Here is a 14,661-nt window from a genome sequence, read left to right as displayed (position 1 = left end):
TTCATTTCTTCTTTATTCTTCAATGCAGACAACAACCATGCTTGGAAGCTCCTTGCTGCCTTTGATCCCTCGACTTCAGAAGTTGTTTAGCTTCCAACACTCCCCTCTAAACTGCTTATGGGAGTCATTCCGAACAATCCCCTCATGTAATTGAATCTCTCCTTCGGTAATGCTTTTGTGAAAATGTCTGCGACTTGATCTTTTGTGCTGCAATAGATTAGCTTGATTGTCTTGTCCTGCAATGCCTCTATGATGAAATGATATCTTCTCTTGATGTGCTTTGTTCTTTGATGAAGAACTGGGTTTTTGGTCATGGCAATTGCAAAGGTGTTGTCACATAAATGTGGTGTGGCATCAACCTGCAATTCGCCAAAGTCTTTGAGTATAAACCTTAGCCAAATAGCTTGAGCCGTTGCTTCTGATGCACTCAAATACTCTGCCTCGGCTGTGGACAGTGTAACACTTTGTTGCTTCACAGAGGCCCATGAAAATACCCCTGACCCAAAAGTGAAAGCATAGCCCGATGTGCTTCTGCTATCATCTTCACTGTCACCCTAGTCACGGTCACAAAATCCAATTAGGATAGTTGACTTCCCCATTTCATACTTGATGCCATAATCAAGTGTTCCTTGCACATATTTTAGAACTCTCTTCGTTGTCCCCATATGTATCTTGCTAGGATTATGCATAAACCTAGAAAGTAGGCTTGCTGAGAACATTAGATTCGGCCTTGTTGCAGTTAGGTACAATAAGCTGCCAACAATGCTTTTGTAGAGACTTGCATCTGCAGATTCACTTCCATCATCCTTCTTAAGCTTCTCATTTTCAATTAGGGGTGTGGAGACCAGTTTGCAACCCTTCAAACCAAACCTTTCAAGCAAGGTTTTAACATACTTCCTTTGATGAATGAAGATGTTGTTTGCCTCTTGAATTACCCTAATGCCAAGAAAATGATGCAAGAAGCCTAGGTCAGTCATTTCATACCGCTTCATCATTTCTTCTTTGAACTCTTCAATCATTGCAGCATTATTTCCAGTGTAGACCACATCATCCACATAGATTGAAACAATGAGAGTCTTGTTGTTGCTTTCTGTTTTGGTGTAGAGTGTAACTTCACTAGATTTTTTTTGAAATCCTTTCTCAGTGAAATAAGAGTCAATCTCACTATACCAAGCTCTTGGAGCTTGTTTTAGGCCATATAGTGCCTTCCTTAGCTTGTACACCTTCTCTGGAAACTTTTGATTTGTGAACCCTTGAGTTTGTTCCACAAAAACCTCCTCCATTAGCACTCCATTTAGAAATGCCGATTTGACATCCAATTGATGCAGCTTCCAACCCTTCTTGGCTGCTAGGGCTATCAAGGTCCTTATGATGTCCAAACTTTGCTACTAGAGCAAATTTCATTGAACTTTATACCCGACTTCTGTGAGTAGCCTTTAGCTACCAATCTTGCCTTGTTCTTCTGCATAGAACCATCTAGGTTTATCTTCACTTTGTACACCCATTTCACTCTAATCACCAGCTTGTCACTAGGTTGATTTACAATTTCCCAAATGTCATTCTTCTCTATCATTTCAAGCTCTTCCTTCATTGCTTTCTTCCAAGCCTTGTCTTTCTCAGCTTCTTCATATGTTTCTGGTTCCACTACACAGTAGTTACATGTAGCATAAATCTCATCCAAGCTTCTCAACCTCACTGGAGTTGAACTTGGAGTTATTATCTGTGATTGACTCGGTTGTGGACTCATGCTTGCTTGTTGTGGAGTCCTTTGTGTGTCACCATTCTTTGTGGTTTCTTCTTGAGTTAAGGTCTCCATAGGCTGCCTTGTTTGCCCATTGTTGAGGTCAAGTTGTAGAGAGACACCGTCTGTCTTTTCTACACTTATTTCCCAATTCCATGTTGAGTCTTCATCAAAGATAACATCCCTTGATAGGATTATCTTTTGAGTTGACAAATTGTAAACTCTGTACCATTTTTCATTGGTTTCATAGCCCACAAACACATTCTTGTTGCTTGATTTCTCCAACTTCTGCCTTAGTTGTTGAGGAAAGTGAGTATAGCACACTGAGCCAAACACTATTAGATGCTTCATAGAAGGATTCCTTCCACTAAACACTTCAAATGGTGTTTTCTTATCCAGTGCTTTAGTAGGGCACCTATTCAATAGGTACACTGAGGTGTTCACAACTTCACCCCAAAATGTATAGGGCATGTTCTTCTCATGCATCATAGACTTAGCCATTTCGACTATAGTCATATTCTTCATTTCTGCAATCTCATTATGTTGTGGTGAATATGCCACAGTGAGTTGCTTCTCCAACCCCACATCTTCACAGAATGCATTGAACTCAAGAGAGGTGTACTCTCCTCCCCTATCACTTCTTAGTCTTTTGCTTTAATATCCACTTTGCAATTCTACCATTACCTTAAACTTCTAGAGACTTGAACCTCATGAAATACACCCAACACATCCGTGAGTAGTCATCAATAAAGGTTAGGAAATACCTGTTTCTACTTCCACTCTAATTACTAGGTTTGATAGGGACCTGTCATCATAGATCTCAACCACAGTTCCCCCAAAAAGTAGGAAATAGCCATGCTCCATCATTTGACCCACACTAAGTAGATTCTCATCCAATCCAGGCACTAGCATCACTTCCCTTATGCATCTTCTTCCTTTCTTGGTGTTAATGACCAGAGTTCCTCCTCCAGTGGCTTTGAAAATGTTTCCATCCCCCATTTTCACTTTTACAGTGAAGCTTGTATCAATGTCAATGAGTAATGACTCATGTGTAGTCATATGGTTGCTGTAGCTACTGTCAATGTACCACACTTCATTATTTTTCTCCATTTTTGCACTGAAAGCACAAAACACATTTGCTTTTTCTTCCACTTGGTTTGCACAGTTCACCTGTTGCACATTCTTTGATCTCCTTCATGATGTGCCTGAGCTTGTTACATTTGTGACATTTAGGCTTGTCCTTGAACCAACACTCCCCAAAATGGGACTTGTCACAGTGCTTACATTGTCGCTTGGTTCTTGGACCTTAATTTAAGTTGCTGCCTTGGTTAGGTCTAGGGTTTTGATACCCCTTTCCTTCCCATTTCTTGTTCTTGCCCTTCCACAGTGGTTTTTGTTTGCTTGCACTAGCTTGACTACTAGATCCAATGAGAATGATTGAAATGCGTTCTCAGTGGCAAAATTAGCATGCCTCTCGAGTCTTTGGTCAAAAGCTCTTAAGGATGCCATCACATCTTGCACACTAAGAGTTTCAATGTCTTTGGTTTCTTCAATGACACTCATTATTGAATCATAGAGCTTAGTCAAACTGATCAACAGTTTCTGGACAACTCTCTCATTAGGCAGTTCCTCACCATGTGTTTTCATTTTATTTACAACATCAAATAGCCTAGTAAAGTAATCTTTCAACAACTCATTTTCCCTCATTCTTGTATACTCGAAATCTCTTCTAAGGGATTGAAGTTTTACCTTTATGACTTTGGTGTCTCCTCTATACTCTTGTTGTAAAACTTCCCAAGCTCCCTGTGCAGTCTCTTCATTTGCTATCCTCAGGAAAATGGTGTCTAAGATAGCACCTTGGATGATTCAAGTGCTCTAGGATCCTCCATCCGGTTTTACTTCAGTGTTTTGAGTTGTGTTTTTGTGAGGTTCTCCTCTAGAGCATCGACCTCCTATCTCAAGTAGTTTATACCTGTATTCAACCATATCCCATATATATAGGACTTGAAAATGGTTGTCATTCTTATTCTCCAAAAATCATTGTTCTCCCCATTAAAGGACTGGAGCTTTTAGCTCACTGCTATTGCTGGATCCCTTCATTTGCAGGGTTGTTTGTTGGTTGTTGTTGTTGAGGACACTACGTAGGTGCTCCCAAAGATCTCAACTTGCACAGATTATGCCCAGAAAGTTGTAAGATTAGAAACTAGGCTCTGAGGCCATGATAAAGTATGTTTATTTTGGTGTTTTTGGTTGATTGTTTGGGTGAGTTTCTTAGGGTTAGAATGACAGAGAATGGAGAGAACTTGGAGAAGTGATTGACGGCTTTCAAGGCTGTGCAAGATGTAGCAGCAATAATTTCATTAAGTAGGTAAATGTTTTTAGGGTATGGTGCATTGCCAAAACCCATACTTGTTTAAAAGAGTGATTGACAAGAGGTTTAACAACCATTTTAGCCTTACTACTCCAGATTTAATCCTAACCCTTCGTTTGGGTTTTAAGTAATCTAATCTGGAGTGTACACTTGTCACTCACACACTCACACATACATTTAAACTAAAAAAACTAACCATTGGGACTAAAACCCTTCATTTCTTCTTTCTTCTTCGATGCAGACAACAACCATGCTTTGAAGCTCCTTGCTGCCTTCGATCCCTCGACTTTAGAAGCTGTTTAGCTTCCAACATGTACCCCTTGAGCACTGAACATATATTGTGAAAATTTCCAACAGATATATCAACTGGTTCAAAAACACAGATTGCTTTGCTTTTGAACAATTAAGCGGGTGCCTAATTAACAACCGACGAGACGATGTCTGCATGTAGTACTTTGATTCCACTGCAAATTTGTGGTTTTGATCAAAGAGTTTTGTATTGATCAACGGAATATAAATTTGTTATGATCATTTTGCTTGTACTTATTTGCAGGTTAAAAGTCATGTTGGATTTCTCTGGTGATATTGACAGACTAATTGGACCTTTTTATTTAACCAGATTAGTGTCGCCGGATACACAAATTTCTTCTGCAATCATTTGTTTAACCTACTAGCTAGAGATTGCCATCCAAAGATAACACATGGAATTAAATGGTAATTAAGCAGGAAGATGGCAAAACGTGTCAGTCCCTTGTTTAGTTACATTTGTATGTGCACGGTCTGATATACATGCACTGATGATGCACTTAATGATTTTAATCAGTCTAGCTTGCCATATGATCATCAATCATGATTAATCCCCTTTACAAATAAACCAATGAAATCATAGACAAGCCAACAAACTGTGTTGTGTACGAACCAGTGTAAGCGCCCTACTAAATCCGTTCCAACACTGCAATTATATTGTCCCAAACTTAATGAAGCCAGCACGATTTAAAACCATGTGGTTAAGACCCAATGAACACATTTAGATGTGAAGTCTTATCTCGATAATTAACATCGAACAACTGACTTTTTATTTAAATTTATGATTTATATCGAACTACAACACCTCAATCATAACAAAGACTTTAAAAAACAAAAAATAAAATAAAATCCAAAGTCATCCTTAGAAACTTAATTATAAAACAATATATATGAAGACATCTCCCTCTCAATAAATTTGCCTGTTCTGGTGTTGTAACGAGAGATGGCAACTTGGCCAAGTGTAGATGTGAAGCATCATAACTTCTCTTCCTCTCAATAATTTTAACAAATTTTGGGAAACTTTGATCATTCATGCAGGCTAGTAGTGACTATCTATATTTGTAGGTAAAAACTAGAGTTCTTTGGAAAAATCCATTATGTTAAAAAATTTCACTAGTTCATAACTATCAATTTATAAGAAAGAGATGGCTCCAAAGTTACGTATAAATTAACAGAAACATTGTTCAAGTTCTGCGTTCATTGAACAATTCACAATTCAAGTTCAAAACCCTAGGGCCATGGAGATCGTCATGACATTGTCTCTACTCGTTCTTTTCGTCGGTTTCTTCTGCATCTTGAAGTTGGTTTTCCGAATGAGAGACCAGTGCTGTTACCTGCTGGCTTACGAATGCTACAAGGCGAAAGAGGACATGAAGGTCACAAACTGTCTGTTCCGCTCGGAGGGTGTTCGATGCTGTTCACAAACAACAGAACCCTACAACACCAAGCCAAGTTGAAGTTAAAGCATTTGGTACGTGCACACATTGGCTCGAGCGACAAAGCGTATGAATGCTGCATACAACTAGAAGATGAGAATGGATATCTAGGGTTTCGTCTCACCAAACACCTCACAAAAGCAGCAGCTATAGCTTTTACGATGAACCTCCAAGATCTAGCCCCAAAAGTGCTTCCACTGAGAGAAATATTTCACTACCTATAGTGGCCTCTAGGATTCGAATAGACCTAGTACTAAAAGCCAAAAGTTGGGAGCAGTTGGTATAGGGTTATGTCTCAAGGCAGGAATAAAGCATTTCTGTATTCATCCTGGTGGAAGATCAATTATAGATAGGATTGGGAAGAGCTTAGGGCTAAGTGATTAGGATCTTGAGCCATCTAGAATGGCGCTGCACCGGTTTGGCAACACGTCAGCAGCCTGATTTTGGTACACTTTGGGATACATGGAGGCAAAGAAGAGGCTTAAGAAGAGCAACAAAATTCTGATGAGTGGATTTGGAGCAGGTTTTAAGTACAACAACATTGTGTGGGAAGTATTGAAGGACTTGGATGATGCCAATGTGTGGAAAGACTGCATAGAAAGTTACCCTCCTAATAATACTTTGGGGAATCCTTTCATGGAGAAGTATAGTTGGCTCAATGACGAATGTCTAAGCTTCGTTAGGCTCGATGTCTCCCAAATTTTCGCTTAAACTTGGCTTTTCCCAGTTAATTTTCGGTTATTTTCTTTATTTGTATGCTGCATTGTGTGTGATTTTGGTTAATTTTGTGATCTTCTTGAAGGGTTTTGTATTATTTCGTCGACAGATTATCAAATTGTTGTTCACTGTGCCAACTTGTGTTCTCTATAATTGAAGCTGCAAATAAAAGCACAAAGAGATGTATGTTTAATTTTATGACTGAATATCGATCTACATATTCGTACAGTCATATCTTTGGTATTTTTGACTTGCCTAATAAATTATGAAATAAAGTTGAACTGCTACAAGTCTATAAAGTTTGAAAAGCATGGGAAATTTATCTTAGAACGATACTTAAGCGCACCTCTTTGTTGGCTAAGTTGTCAATGATTTTTCGTTGTACACATGTCACAATCAGAATTGCTTAATTTTATAACCACTGTTAAACATTTAAAAAATAATTTTTTTATAGAAACATATCAAATTATAGATCATAAAAATTCATCAATCACAACTGAGTGGACAATAAAATTCACGTATTTATATATGCACTATGCCTTAAGCATTATTCTTTACTTTTATATATGTGTGTATACCAAAAGAGCACATGGTATACCAAAAGAATGGCAAGTAAAAGGTAACTTTTGAGGTTATATTACATTTACCATATCTTTTTTTAGGGGTACATTTACCGTATCTTGGCCATGTCTCTTTAGTTACATCTATATAGCCTTGAATCTGAGGTTCACATTCAATATCTAGACATCTAGTTTAGAAATGGAATTTGGCTGAGTCCTAACCAAAAGGAGAAAATTAGTAAGTAGGTGATCAAGAACTTGAGCAATTTAAGTTTACAAACATCTTGCAGCACTGTATCTGCGAGAGCCATTGAATAACATAACTGCCCCATTTCTGAAACATAATAAATTTCTCAATCAGAAGACTGCCTATGCTCTTCTGGCATGTGTTGCCCAAATCAAGTTTTGGTCCTGTCCTTGCCATCAAAGTAATAAATTGGGAAACAAGAGAGTCATAACATGAATGCTATGATAGCAGCACAGCATGTGTAGCTGAGCTGTGTGCTGCAGCATTGTCTGCTTCTATCTTCATGAACCAAATTGGTAGAAAAAATGGTGACAAAATTAGGACTTAATTAAACTTCTAATTCAACACTTAAAAACTATGTCCATTGTTCCATCTTGATTCTTCAGTACAAGCATAGCAAGAATATATCAAACTTTGGTTTGCCAAATACACATTGAATATTTTCCAAGCAAAGTCTCAGCTTACATCTATAAACCAAGTGTTTTCTCTCTCTTCCTCACTCTGCTTCGTCTCTTCTTCTCTATGCACCTTCCATTTTCATGCAATGTTGCCATATGTGCAGATCCGTGAGTATTTTAAGTTTGAAGAAATTCAGTTCCATTTTTGTGGAAAATCAGCTCTATATATAGACTACATGTGGGTAATTTCGTAAGATTGAAGAAATTCGGTTCCATTTTCTTGCCAATAAGTTCATTTCATTTTAAGTTAGGGATGATAAATTTGGACACGAAACATTACACGACTCGAAACCTGCATGAATATAAAACATGTTGCGTGCACAATTAATTATTATATCTGTAAAATGACGGCTTTTCTTATATTTTTTTTAAGAATGTATTGATACAAACCCAACATAGATGTAAACGGCAAACTTAAACGTCACCCATTGCTACCCATTAAGGTATGGAGTTTGTAAAAGGGACTGGCAAGCTTAGAGTTTTGCATGTTGATCAACTTTGAGTTCAAATAAACATGACGCATATATAAATGCTAAACTCAAAGACAACCTATTGCTACCTGGTATGGCATGGAGTTTGAACAAAGAACTAGCAAGCTCAGAGTTTATTCAAACTGAATGAAATAAACTTGAGCAACCATCATCACTGTTCAAAATGAATGCCTTGGTGGCAGATTGCAACGTTTCTCATTAGTCTGTGGAGCTGATGTGAAAACAGATGAGGATTTTGATGGGGATAAAGATAGAACAAGCAAAAGATACAAGTGGATTTAGCCTGAAGGGGACCAGAGGAAATGAAAAATGTGATGGAATCATGGACAAGTATGAATGCTTTTGTAGGTTGACCGTTCAAATAAAACCACGAGTCGTGAGCTGAGCGCTGTGCTGCATAATTCCCACATCGACCAGAGGCTCGAGGTATGTAGTGGCGGTAGGATAAACAAGGGCAGCATGTGAGAGTTAAATTTTACGGAACCATGCGTTGAGCACAAAGCGAACTATTCTTTCGCCTTTTACTAAAGAATACCGTGTGCTCGTCGTTTTAAGTGGCATACGCATATTTTTGGAGGGGTGCGCCTTTGTGGGTGCCCCTAACAATTCAAGTACCATGTCTTTATATGTTTGAGTCACTGCGGGCTACTTTCGTCTCACAACGTTACAGTCGTGAGCCCGGAACTTGTGCATCCAAAAGCCCACTAGCGAGTAACATACATAGTGACAGTAATTCAGATAGCATACATAGTAACATATTAATGTTTAAAAGTGCTTTCTGAACAAGCTTTTTCGAACGGGCTTTAAGTCTTCTACGTAATACTTGTCAACTAATTCCACTCAGGTTGACAATCAAAGCTTGATTTCATACAAGAATTGACAAAGGGACTCGCAAGCTTAGAGCCCGTTTGAAAATGTATTTTTAGTTGACATGATATTTGAGGTAAGATATAGAAAATAGTTTGGTTGGATCGTTGAAATATATTAAGGACTGAACTCCACAAAAACAGTGTGTCAAAATCTGTGTTCCCGATCGTAACATATATATCGAACAGAGAGTTTGCTAGCAAAGGATCATGGGCTGACATCTAGCAAAGGAACTCTGATTTTGATAAACGAAATCCAGGAACACCTGATCTGGTTTTATTTATGAGATATATCCAGCGTACATGGCTTGAGAAACTTCATGCAAACTTCAAACAACCATAAAAATTAGGAGAAAAAAACGTAAATTTAATAAGTGGTGAAAAGTCAATTAACAGCTAACAGGGAAAAATCAAACTTAACAAAGCCTAGATAATCATCATTGATCCAGCCATACTTCTCCATGAAAGGATTGACTAGGGTTTGATCCGTAGGGTAACTATCTATGCTGTCTTTCCACACATTGACATCATCCAAGTCCTTCATCACTTCCCACACAATATTGTTGCACTTGAAACAAGCTCCAAATCCACTCATCAGAATCTTATTCCCCTTCTTCAGCCTCTTTTTTGCCTCCATGTATCCCAAAGCGTACCAAAATCCGGCCGCGGATGTGTTTCCGAACGGGTGAAGCGCCATTCTTGACGGCTCGACATCATAGTCACTTAGCTCCAAGCTCTTCCCAATCCCATCTATGATTGCTCTTCCACCAGGGTGAATACAGAAGTGCTCTATTCCTGTCTTGAGATTCAACCCTACTCCCTCAGCTACTTTTGGCTGTTGGCTTTTAATACTAGTTTTTAATACTAGTTATTATATTTTTAAACCTAGAGGCTACAAGGTACCTAAGTATTTCTTTTAGTGGAAGCACTTTTGGTGCTAGAGCTTGGAGGTTTATTGTAAAACCCTGAGTTGCTGCTTTTAATAGGTATTTGGTAAGGCGGAAACCTCGATGTCCACTCTCATCGTCTACCTGTACGCAACAGTTATATGCGTCGTCATTCGAGCCAGTGTGGATTCGTACCAAATGGTTTAATTTCAGCTTGGCTTGGTGCTTTAGGTCTTGGTTGTTCGTGAACAGCATCGCGCACCCTCCCGAGCGGAAGAGACAGTTTGTGAGCATCATGGATTTTTCTATGCCGCAATACCAATGAGGAGCTAAGGATTCCGTGCTTACAACGATGGCATTCACGTTCTTGTGAGAGTTGAACAAGTTTTGTACAACGTCAACGGCAATAAGGGTCGCACTGCAGCCCATTCCCGAGAGGTTGAAGCTCTTGATGTTGTCCCTCATCTTGTAACGATTCACTATACGCGACGATAGGGAGGGTGCAGGGGAGAACATCGACACATTGACGACAAGAATGTCAATTTGTGACGGAGAAATTGATGTAGCCCTAGCGAAAAGCTTGTCCAGCATATCGAAGATGATGCCATCCATCTCCGCATGTTCATCTTTTAGGGTTGCATTTTCTTCTCGGCCTTCGATGATGTTTCTTGCGCAGTAAGTTTCCTCGACTATGCCCGAATTGGTAATAGTTTTCAAGAGAAACCTGAACTCATCCAATCCCAGATTCCTATTCCGCAAGACGATTTTCACGCATGAGTCAGTGCTGAGCTTCATGTCGTCTGGAGGCAAGTGGCACTCGTAGGCCAGCAGATAGCATGACTGGTCTCTCCATCTGAGAAGTAACTTATAGGAGGCAGTAAAAACCATAGAAAAGAGCCAGCAAACACGTTGCCATCAAGATCTCCATGAGAGGGAGAGGGGGAGAGGGAGAGAGAGATGTTAGAATTGGGCAGTGTCAATGATCAGTTGCACGATATCTTTCTCTTATAAATAGATGCTTATGCAAGAGCTAGAGTCAAATAATTATTAAATAGTATGCTTGGTAGACTAATTTTTAAACTACATTTATAATTATGCAATGTGTCACTAAAAGAAAATCAACACGTTAATTAACACTTAAATAATAATTTAATTATCAATAATCACATTATACGGATTTACAAAATATAATACAAATATATATATTTTTTTCGATAATCCAAATAATTTGATTTGGTCTTTCTAGTATTACTTATTGATAAATATAATACAGTAGGCCTCATTAAGATGTATGGTTAAGGGTGTTAGGCACAACAACCACATATAATAATTAGTTGGATAATTAAGAGTGCCCTGACATTTAGCAGTGATGCTTTCTTCACTCAATTATTGAGATGGAGTAGTCTTTGTCTTATTGAATATGTACTTTTCTTATCACTTTTTTGTGAACAAAATAAGGGACTTAACAACGCATGCAATATGGCTTCTTCATGAAAACTTGGCTTGGGACTCACAATTGAACTATGTCGTTTGTTGTGTAGGGTTGGATTGGAGATCACTCACTAAACTTGATGCACATTTGAAGCAATATAAATGGACGCAATTTTAGAAGTTTATCCGAGTTAAATGTAGAAGATGAATTAGTCATAGAAAGAAAATTATGACTGTTACTTCTACTTCTTTTGTGAGAATTAGAATAGACAAGTTTCATGACTAATTCATTTTTTAACCTTCAACTTGAATAAAATTAAGTAGTTGCATCCATTTTTTTTTTTATCAAACATGCACTAAATTTATAGACACCAAATTGGGAAAGTTGGGAATGATTTCTCCATAAATGGAGAAATAAATCTGATATTGACAACATAATTAAAGATCCCTCTCCTATGCTGAGGCTTTGTTTGTACTAGAATAAGAGCTGAACTTGGGAAGTAGAGTATGATTCTCATAAGTCAACAACAATATCAAATAGAGATCCAAGATTTTGTATGTTGAATGTTGGATTGGACTGAACCTATTAGTCATAAGGGGAGGAGTAACGCTCGATGTCCCACACCGACGGGCAGAGAAACTCTAGCTAGTGTCCTTGGTATACAGCGGCAAAGCAGCATGCTTACTAGATGCTTCTGAAGCACAAAGCGAACTATTCTTTCGTCTTTTACTAAAGAATACCGTGTGCACATCGTGACAAATGGTATACGCACATATTTGGAGCGGCACATCTTTGTGGGTGTCCCTTACAATTTTAGTTTGAATTGTTTGTTTATTTCACTGTAAAAGTCAATCAAACCTGTAATGCATCTTATCTTTGACGCTCTGCTAATACTGGTTTCATAACTTTTAGCCGCAAACCTCTTTCGGCCTAATGTGAAGTCCTTGGTCATTGGGGTACGGTGGATGCTTATTACGTGTTCTTAAAGTGAATTGAACGATTCTATTGACCAATAAATGTTGTTTTGTTGTGAGTTTAGTGGCATGAGATCATCTCTTTTTGATGTTCTTAAAATGGTAGTGGAGTTTTTTATTCGATACTCCTAAATAATAATGTATGAGAGCATTTGCAATTGAAAGATGTAAATTAGAGATGTAAGGTTACATTTATATTCTATTTAAAATTTTTCTGAGATGTAAATATAAGTTGTACTCTAACTAGAGAAGAAAAAACAGGAGAGATGTAAATTGCGGATCCCATTTTTCTCTGTTTATTTGACAGGACCCACATCCAAAGATGTTAAAAAAAAAAAAAAAAAAAAACGCATATTTGCATTTTTATTTATATATATATTTTTGTCAAGATTAGAATTGATATCTTTCTATTGGACAACTAACCGGTTAACTGAAAATGTAAAATTTTTTTTTTGAAAATATTATGCATATCGCAGTAGAGATGCCCTAAACTGCATAAGTGTCGGGTGGCTCTAAAATCCCTTGACTTTGATTGGCTTAGATGATATGCCTAGAAAGAATCAGTCACATAAATTACAAAAGTTGAAAAAAAATCATATAAATTAGATATATACTACAACAACATGTGGTTGTAAAGGTATAAATCATACAAGTTGAGGAAAATTTTATACTCTCGTAAAATTGAAAACAAAGTTATAAACTAAGGTTGAGAGATGTTGTAAAGCACATAAAGTTAAGATAATTGGAAGGGAAAATGACCCATGCTCGTGATGTTTGTAAGTCAACCTTCCGCACTATCGCTTGTGTAGAAATAAAAATTTAAAGCAAATTCATGTGTCTCTTACGAACATGTTATGAATTAAAAACAAAAAAACGTAAAAGCAAGGAGTTACCGTATGATTAACAAGCTTTGGAGAACTGAATTATGAACCCCTATCCATCTTTTCTCTGTGCCCCAACACTCCCCCATCGAGTCCATACTCCCGAAATTGATGAACACCATAGTAGGACTGACACTGTTCTCATGAGGAGCCAAGGGTATGACCTTGACAAGATAACTGCCAAACTAAAGTTATGGACAATGGTTGGGGATTGGAATTGGTCGAACATTCTACCAATTTTCCTATTAGTTACATACCGTGATTTGCACGAATCTTGCCTTAGTGCTGAACATCTTATACTCCAGAGTCTAATCGGGGAGTATGAGTTCCGGCAGGGAATATGGGTTCTTCATGGTTCTTAGCTTGGGAATTGGAAGATTAATCATGGAGCTTTGGTTGCTTGAAAGAAGTTGGAAATTGTTCAAAAAAGTAGAAATTTAAGGAACGGCATCATACGAGTCATCAGTCATCTGCTCACGAACCTCGTTTGGTGCCATTGGGCATCAAATACTAGGAGCTGAGACGCTGGTATGGGTTTTGTTGAGCTTATAAGTTTTTCTACGTTGGCCGTTCAACTAAGCGGTGAGTTACTCCCACATTGGCTAGTCCAAAAGAAGCAGCTAGCCTCTGGGATATAAAAAACAGCAGTAGAATGTTTATAAACTCACGGAGCCATGCGTTGAGCACAAAGCGAACTATTCTTTCGCCTTTTACTAAAGAATACCGTGTGCTCGTCGTTTTAAGTGGCATACGCTTATTTTTGGAGGGGCGCGCCTTTGTGGGTGCCCCTATCAATTCAAGTACTAATTATTTATGTATCTGTCAATATGATTAATGTTCTTAGTTGCAGGGGTCAAGAGTTTTCACATTTGAATTCGTGACTTACTAATCGTTGACAAGTAAATTCTTGTTTTGGGAAAATTGTTCAAATGGTACAAAAACACCTGAATAAGTAGAAATAATCGTATGAAATCTCATGTTCAGTTCGACATCACCAAAATTCACGAGGCCCGTTTTTCAAAGGCATTCACCAAAACTCACGAGGCCTTTTTTCGAAGGCATTGTGGTCATTTATCATGACTAGAGTACTTGAACCCATTTATTTTATCGACATCCACTCTCTTGCCAACAAAACCACATATGTTTGTGCAGCTTTCTTGTCGAGGAAAATGGATAATGATTTCTTTGTAAAATGGTATTTGTATTTGTCATGTCCAATATTTGACGAAAATGCAGATGGAAGTAGACATAGACGCAAAATTATAACACTATTTGAAGTTTAAGTGGTAAATTG

At 38.0% G+C, this 14,661-nt stretch overlaps 2 non-coding genes and 3 pseudogenes across 2 annotated transcripts; 4 read left to right on the top strand and 1 right to left on the bottom strand.

Annotated features, from left to right (window-relative positions):
- Nucleotides 1–5,656: 5,656 nt before the first annotated feature.
- LOC103936766 lies at nucleotides 5,657–6,565 on the top strand (annotated as a pseudogene).
- Nucleotides 6,566–8,808: 2,243 nt separating this feature from the next.
- LOC125480275 lies at nucleotides 8,809–8,925 on the top strand. The gene has a single exon (XR_007260653.1). It is a non-coding gene; the product is annotated as a U5 spliceosomal RNA (small nuclear RNA).
- A 634-nt stretch (nucleotides 8,926–9,559) lies between these two features.
- Nucleotides 9,560–11,008, bottom strand: LOC103936759 (annotated as a pseudogene).
- Nucleotides 11,009–12,200: 1,192 nt separating this feature from the next.
- LOC125480278 lies at nucleotides 12,201–12,312 on the top strand (annotated as a pseudogene).
- Nucleotides 12,313–14,037: 1,725 nt separating this feature from the next.
- LOC125480274 lies at nucleotides 14,038–14,154 on the top strand. Its single transcript, XR_007260652.1, has one exon. It is a non-coding gene; the product is annotated as a U5 spliceosomal RNA (small nuclear RNA).
- Nucleotides 14,155–14,661: the final 507 nt, after the last annotated feature.

This window comes from the organism of the source record quoted next, unplaced genomic scaffold (assembly GCF_019419815.1).
Source record: "Pyrus x bretschneideri cultivar Hongxiangsu unplaced genomic scaffold, Pyrus_bretschneideri_v1 Contig32, whole genome shotgun sequence".
Lineage (NCBI taxonomy): Eukaryota > Viridiplantae > Streptophyta > Magnoliopsida > Rosales > Rosaceae > Pyrus > Pyrus x bretschneideri.
This window is presented reverse-complemented; position numbering and strand designations above follow the sequence as displayed.